This window comes from Salmo trutta, chromosome 20 (assembly GCF_901001165.1).
Source record: "Salmo trutta chromosome 20, fSalTru1.1, whole genome shotgun sequence".
Taxonomy (NCBI): domain Eukaryota; kingdom Metazoa; phylum Chordata; class Actinopteri; order Salmoniformes; family Salmonidae; genus Salmo; species Salmo trutta.
The window spans coordinates 35,727,668-35,736,321 of record NC_042976.1 but is presented as its reverse complement, the minus strand read 5'-3'; positions in this window follow the sequence as shown (position 1 = coordinate 35,736,321).

The following is an 8,654-nucleotide window of genomic DNA, read 5'->3' as shown; positions in this document are numbered from 1 at the left end:
TTTAGGTACCGCAAGTATTCACACCCCTAAGTCAATACATGTTAGAATCACCTTTGGCAGCAATTACAGCTGTGAGTCTTTGTGAGTAAGTGTCTAAGAGCCTTGCATACCTTAATTGTACAATATTTGCAAAAAATTCTTCAAACTTTGTCAAGTTGGTTGTTGATCATTGATAGACAGACATTTTCCAGTCTTGCCATAGATTTTCAAGTCGATTTAACTGTAACTAGGCCACTCAGGAACATTCAATGTCGTGGCTAGCAACTGCAGTGTAGATTGTGTTTTAGATTATTGTCCTGCTGAAAGGTGCATTTTTCTCCCAGTGTCTGTTGGAAAGCAGACTGAATCAGGTTTTCCTCTGGGATTTTGCCTGTGCTTAGCTCTATTCTGTTTATTTTTATCTTTAATAAAAACTCTATAGTCCTTGCCGATGACAAGCATGCCCATAACATTATACAGCCACCATCATGCTTGAAAATATGAAGAGTGGTACTCAGTGATGTGTTATGCTGGATTTGCTCGAAACATAACACTTGGTATTCAGGACACAAAGTTAATTTCTTTGCCACATTTTTTGGCAGTTCTACTTCAGCAATTAAACTCTTTAACGGTTTTAACGTCACCATTGTCCTCAAGGTGAAATCCCTGGGTGGTTTCCTTCTTTTCCAGCAACTGAGTGAGGAAGGATGACTGTACTTTGTAGTGATACACCATCCAAAGTGTGATTAACTACATCATGCTCGACGGGATATTCAATGTCTTCTTTTTACATTTTTCTACTAATATGTGCCCTTCTTTGCGAGGCATTGGAAAACCTCCCTGATCTTTGTGGTTGAATCTGTTTTTGGAATGCACTGCTTGACTGAGGGACCTTATAGATAATCATATGTGTGGGGTACAGAGATGAGGTTCAAAAATTCAAGATTCAAGATTCAAGATTAAAAAATCCATGGAATTTATTATGTGACTTGTTAAGCAAATTTTGACTCCTGAATTTATTTAGGCTTCCCATAGCAAAGGGGTTGAATACTTATTGACTCAAGACATTTCAGATTTACAATTTTTATTTATTTGTAAAACTTTGACTTTTTGGGGTATTATGTGTTGGCCAGTGACAAAACAATCTCAAGTTAACCCATAAGTGTCTAAGCCCTGTCTAAACTGGAGGGGGTTCTACTAAGCTATATGGAATTGTTTGAAGAAGGTCATACCAAGGATTATTTTGCTATTTGATTTAGAATTTTAAGACCCCTTGAAGTAGCAGTAAAAATAGAAAACAATTATTTGATGAAAAATTATTTTGGGCCTTATTATAAGCCCATACGGACACATTGAATTACAGATTCACTACATAGAACAACTGATAGTCCCCCCAAAAATCTGTCCTATATCTGAGAGATATATAAAAAATCTGGATATATATATATATTTTTTTTTTTACATGTGTTTAACCCCTTATTTTTGGCACTAAACAGTCTCTATATATACTTCCACAAATGTTTTCAACTGGACCTTCAGACGAGTCTTGTGAGGCCTGTGGGCGTTCTAAAGCAGTCTCACCTTTCCACAGAGGGGTCATAATAGTTCATAGGCCAAACTGTTCTGACGCTACAGATGATTTTGTAAGAAGACCGATTTTCGTGATGCCTCATGGTCTGACAAACACCGCTCTAGCTCTGTCACCTTTCACCGCAGATGCGGAAGTGCAACATAGGCAGATGCGGTGGATTGAGACGCATCCAATGCAAAAAAACCCCAGATATCTCTAGCTTAAACTGTCAGATTTGTATTTTTTATTATGCTAATTATATTTCCGAGGGGGTGCAGACATCGAGCTTAGATTTTTTTTAAACCATTTTAAATTCCAGCTGTAACACAACAAAATATTGAAAAAGTCAAGGTTGTGAATACTTTCTGAAGGCACTGTATATATAACTTTTCTAAATGACGAAACATTTGGTGAACTTACCTCAGAATCGTATTGTTTGAGTGACTTAAAAATGTAGATGAGACATAACATTTTTAGTTGAGCAAGAGTAATGGCAGCCAGGGAATGTGTTAAATGTTTTGGGGAGTGCATAAAGTGGTTTCTGTGAGAATTACAAGGGTGGGAGCAGTTAACCCGCTGGGCTAGATACCCCACATTACCCTAACCCCAAATTGATCTCCATTCAGGAGAATCTGCCTCAAAGTATGTGTTGGAGGGTGTTGAGAAAGGCAGAAATACATTTCTGCATATGTGTGAAATTAGTTTTGATAGCCTTTATAGTTTATGTGTAGGTTTAGATGGGCCTTTATCAGCTGGGCAGGCAACTGTTGGGAGAAGGATGAGCAAAGGGGAAATATAAACATTCTATAAAACTGCTTACTAAATAATTAGCCTAATCGTGTAGCCTAGGTCTACTGCCCGTTCCTGTGGACTGTTGATCCTATCCCGCCCTGTACTGAACTAGACTTTAGAATTCTCTATCAAGTCCCAAACATAAGTGATGCTATGCTGTATGTTTCAGTTATTTTCTTGATTTTGGAGTTTGATAAGACAAAAAAAAGTATTTTTCCCCTCACTAAAAGCCTAGTTTCAATAGTCACAGTTTGCCATTATTTCTGCTCATTCAATTCTATTCTCTGGGATGGGCAAACATGACAAAATACTGATAAACAATAAATTCCATAAAGATCAATGCATCAAAATAAACTACAAAATTCTTGTGATGTACTTGTAATGTATTTAATTTAAATACATGTATTTCGTTTTTTAAATCAAATCAAATGTTATTACTCACATCTGCCGAATACAACAGGTTACCTTACAGTGAAATGCTTACTTACGAGCCCCTAACCAACAGTGCAGTTTAAAAAAATACAGATAAGAATAAGAGATAAAAGTAACAAGTAATTAAAGAGCAGCAGTAAAAAAGAAAATAACAATATATACAGGGGGTTGCCGGTACAGTGTCAATATGCGGGGGCACCGGTTAGTTGAGGTAGTATGTACATGTAGGTAGAGTTAATTCAAGTGACTATGCATAGATGACAACAGAGAGTGGCAATGGTGTGGAGAGGGGGGGGGGCAATGTGAATAGTCTGGGTAGCCATTTGATTAGATGTTCAGTAGTTTTATGGATTGGGGGTAGAAGCTGTTTAGCAGCCTCTTGGACCTAGACTTGGTGCTCCGGTACCGCTTGCCGTGTGGTAGCAGAGAGAACAGTCTATGACTAGGGTGGCTGGAGTCTTTAAAAAATGTTAGGGCCTTCCTCTGACACTGCCTGGTATCGAGGTCCTGGATGGCAGGAAGCTTGGCCCCAGCGATGTACTGGGCCGTTTGCACTACCCTCTGTAGTGCCTTGCGGTCAGAGGCTGAGCAGTTGCCATACCAAGCAGTGATGCAACCAGTCAGGATGCTCTCGATGGTGCAGCTGGTGAGGATCTGAGGACCCATGCCAAATCTTTTCAGTCTCCTGAAGGGGAATAGATTTTGTCTTGCCCGCTTCACTACTGTCATGGTGTGCTTGGACCATGTTAGTTTGTTGGTGATGTGGACACCAAGGAACTTGAAGCGCTCAACCTGCTCCACTGCAGCCCCTTCGATGAGAATGGGGGCATGCTCGGTCCTCTTTTCCCTGTAGTCCACAATCATCTCCTTTGACTTGATCATTTTGAGGGAGAGGTTGTTGTCCTGGCACCACACGGACAGGTCTCTGACCTCTTCCCTATAGGCTGTCTCGTTGTTGTCGGTGATCAGGCCTACCACTGTTGTGTCATCGGCAAATGTAATGATGATGTTGGAGTCGTGCCTGGCCGTTCAATTATGAGTGAACAGGGAGTACAGGACGGGGCTGAGCACGCACCCCTGAGGGGCCTCTGTGTTGAGGATCAGCGTGGCAGATGTCTTGTTACCTAGCCTTACCACCTGGGGGCGGCCCATCAGGAAGTTCAGGATCCAGTTGCAGAGGGAGGTGTTTAGTCCCAGTGTCCTTAGCTTATTGATGAGCTTTGAGGGCACTATGGAGTTGAACGCTGAGCTGGAGTCAATGTATAGCATTCTCAGATAGGTGTTCCTTTTGTCCAGGTGGGAAAGGGCAGTGTGGAGTGCAATAGAAACTGCATCATCTGTGGATCTGTTGTGGTGGTATGCAAACTGGAGTGGGTCTAGGGTTTCTAGGATGATGGTGTTGATGTGACACATGACCAGCCTTTCAAAGCACTTCATGTCTACAGACGTGACTGCTACGGGTCGGTAGTCATTTAGGCAGGTTACCTTAGTGTTCTTGGGCACAGGCACTATGGTGGGCTGCTTAAAACATGTTGGTATGACAGACTCGGACAGAGAGAGGTTAAAAATGTCAGTGAAGACACTTGCTAGTTAGTCAGTGCATGCTCGCAGTATGTCCTGGTAATCCATCTGGCCCTGCGGCCTTGTGAATGTTGACCCGTCTAAAGGTCTACTCACATCGGCTGCGGAGAGCGTGATCACACAGTCTTATGACTCGATCTTAGTCCTGTATTGATGCTTTGCCTGTTTGATGGTTCGTCGGAGGACATAGCGGAATTTCTTATAAGCTTCCGGGTTAGAGTCCCACTCCTTGAAAGCGGCAGCTCTAGCCTTTAGCTCAGTGCGGATGCTGCCTGTAATCCATGGCTTCTGGTTGGGGTATGTACGTACGGTCACTGTGGGGACGATGTCATCGATGCACTTATTGATGAAGCCAATGACAGATGTGGTGTACTCTTCAATGCCATTGGAGGAATCCCAGAACATATTCCAGTATGTGCTAGCAAAACAGTCCTGTAGCTTAGCATCTGCTTCATCTGACCACTTTTTTATTGATCTAGTCACTGGTGCTTCCTGCTTTAATTTTTACCAGGAGCGCTGCCTCTGGGTGAGCGTTTTCTTGTTTGCTTATAGCAAACAGCTACAAAGAATATAAATGAAAACTATCTCGGTAGGTAGTGTGGTCTGCAGCTTATCATGAGAAACTCTAACTCAGGCACGCAATAGCTTGAGACTTCCTTAGATATCGTGCACCAGCTGTTGTTTACAAAAATACACAGACCGCTGCCCCACATCGTATAACCAGCCAGCTGTATGTTGATATTGTCGTCATTCAGCCACGACTCCGTGAAGCATAAGATGTTACAGTTTTTAATGTCCCGTTGGTAGATTCATCTTCCCAGTAACTCATCCATTTTATTGTCCAAAGATTGCATGTTTGCTAGCAGAATCGCCTCAGACTTTTCAGAAGGCAGCCCGCTCTCCGGCCTTTCTTTCTCCACCTCCTCTTCACACAGATCACTGGGGTCGAGGCCTGTTTCTGAGTGAGCCTTATATCCACCGCCTCGGGCTCGTCAGTCGTGAAAGAAGAAAAAGGATTCTGCTAGTCCGTGGTAAGTAATCTCAGTCTTGATGTCTAGAAGTTATTTTCAGTCATAAGAGACGGTAGCGGCGACATTATGTACAAAAAGAGTAAAAAAATAAGTTACAAACAACGCAGATAAACAAACAAAGAAACACAATCGGTTGGGGGCACGTAAAACGTCTGCCTTCTGCTCCGGCTCCATCTTAATAATAGTATTGTTATCTATAATTTACATGTGCTCTGCTTAAGTTTGTCAGTAGAGGAGATGCTGGATCATCATCCAGTACTGCACAGACAATGTTGATCCACATCCAGCCTCAGCCAGTACTAACACAGACCCAGTACAGCCGGCTTCAGCAAGTACTAACACAGACCCAGTTCAGCCGTCTTCAGCAAGTACTAACACAGACCCAGTACAGCCGTCTTCAGCAAGTACTAACACAGACCCAGTACAGCCGTCTTCAGACAGTACTAACACAGACCCAGTACAGCCGTCTTCAGCAAGTACTAACACAGACCCAGTACAGCTGGCTTCAGCAAGTCCTAACACAGACCCAGTTGAAGTACAGGCAGCCTCAGCCAGTACTAGCACAACGAGAGGTGTACAGCCAGAATCAGATACTAATAGAACAGTTGCTGTTCCAGCAAATGACCCAGCAGATTGGCCCCCAGTCTTAACAGACGTTATAAGGTCTGAGTTAGTGCGCAGATGTCCACTCAAACCAGGACTGGGTTTTTCTTTCCCTAAAGACAAGTCTAGAATAGGTTTCAATTCAGGCTTATTACATCCATGGATGAGAGATTTGAAACACTCAACCAGGTGAAAACCAAATATGGAGTGCTGCTGAACTTCTCAGATGTCCAGTGAATCTTTAAAGGCTCACTGCATGGAAGCTGAAAACACTCTAAACTTCAGAGATGACTGTGACATCAGTGTAATGGATCTGGCACATGAGATTCAGAATTTCCCTGATCTGCCATCAGATAAGAGCTGCTTTCCTTTCTCTGTGAGAAAAACCTGGAGGAACTCTATCCTAACCTTTGGATAGCCCTAAGAATTGCAGTCACCGTGTGTAAATGACTGCTTAACTAACTATGTGACATACTTTCTCAATTTCTTCCAGACAGTCCAGATTGACTGGTGCCCATGCTGGTGCTGAAAATGCCCAGGCTGTAATCACACAGCTGTATCGGTTTTATTTTACTATTTTGAGACATATAGCTGTAGCCATAGCCTATAGGCGAATGTTTACATTGTATAGACACAGCTAATTGTATAATATTGTGAGGACTGGACTAATTACCAGGCAGCAGAGCCAAAGCTCCGTGTTATATTTTATTATTTTCTACATTTTATATTTTCTACAATTTCTTATGTTAATGTTAATATTCACTTATTTTGAGATTCTATAGGAAATATTTTATTCAATAAATATTGTGTGTTTATACCTCAATCTGTTCTGTATAGGTCTACTTATTCTTAGACCGACAGATGGAGCAAACTGATTTAAAGGAGGGAGGATTGTAACAAATATGCTCCCACGAGCACTGGAGTCTCAGGTGTGACTGTGTGGAAATGGCAAATGGTTTACACGGCTCAGGTAGGAGGGCCCCTTAGCAAAATTTTGCTTAGGGCCCCAGGGAGGTCAGGAGCGTCTCTGTTGGTACTTAGTTGTTGTGCTGTAACGGGGGTCGTATAAAGGGGACCAATGCGCAGCGTGCAGAGTGCTCATATTTACTCTTAATTAATATGTTTTTTAACAAAAACAACAAAACGACCGACAACAGTTCCGTCAGGTGAAATACACTAAACAGAAAACTACCCACAAAACCTAGGAAGAAAAACCCCTACTTAAATATAACCTCTAATCAGAGGCAACGAGGATGAGCTGCCTCCAATTAGAGATCAACCCAAACAATCCCAACATAGAAATAGAAAAACTAGAACTTAAACATAGAAATAGAAAACATAGAACAACCCAAAACACCCCCTGTCACGCCCTGACCTACTCTACTATAGAAAATGACATCTTACTAGGATCAGGACGTGACATGTGCTTACTTACATGATAATTTACCGAACAAGGTAGCATATTGACATGCATATTGGTATTAAATGACAGCAATGTCGTCACCAAAAAACATGTGCTTAAAATATCCAGAAAGTCATTAGTTTGCTAGCTAGCTATTCAATTAAATATGCAAACATATGATAGCTAAAGTGAGCCAGCTAGCCAGTCAGTGGCACTGACAGGTTGGTTGAAACTGATACAGCAACAGCATGTGTTTCACTCTATCCCATAAAACATGACATTTCTAACCAGGCATCAATTAGCCAACACAAATTAAAGTTTATTAGGACCTTATATCAATAAGTTAGACACTCACCGGACAACTTTGGAGCTAGGTAGATTACTTGGTATCCATTTTCAACTGATTTTCTTCTCCCTTTGACTGGTAGTCAACGGTTACTGGTCTTGGAACTTGTGTGTTCACCAGAAACAACTTCTGGTAAACTCTTTGCTAATAGTAGCAATACATATTGTTGCCACAGGTTTACCACAGATTAAAATAGAATCTCGAGAGATTTATTTGTCAGAAAAAAATCTCTGGCAAACTGTTTGCCACTAGCTGCAATACATATTATTGTTGCCAAAGGTTTTCTGCAAATGTAACACTTCTGGCAACATTTTGTGGCACACAATGTAGTTTGTAGAAAATTTGCCACAAACTTGCGGGAAGTTTGCAACAACAAATTCATTTTTGTAAGGGCAGAGAGAGGCAGGCCTAGAGATATAGAATCACTCATGATGTCTCATATGCAGAGGCTGTAAGACAGATTGGTGGAACTATTAGGTGGACTGATGGAGCTACCATGGCTTCTCCTGTAGTAAGTGGACCTACTGTCAGAACTGGTGCTTCTACTAGTCCTGACATGGTTTCGAGACCTGTTCAGAAATCTTGCTCCAATAAATATGCTGCGTCAACGGACACTTTACTGTAAATGACATTTACTTCATAGCTTTCATTGGAAAGGTTATCAACAGGACTCGGATTGTGGAAAGCATAAATGTCAGGTTAAAGATTTTTGTGGATATGGCAAGAGAGTTATTAGGGGTAACAGATGTTACTGTCGACATGATTTTTGAAATGTTGAATAATCCTAAGGATGGAATGTCTCAGCATGATAGAGGGAACATTTGAAGAGGTGTGGAGGGTTTTGGGGATGGGGGAGGGTAGTTAATATGGATTTATTTGTTTTGCATTACAGAATAGAGTACCACAGTATGAGTAATA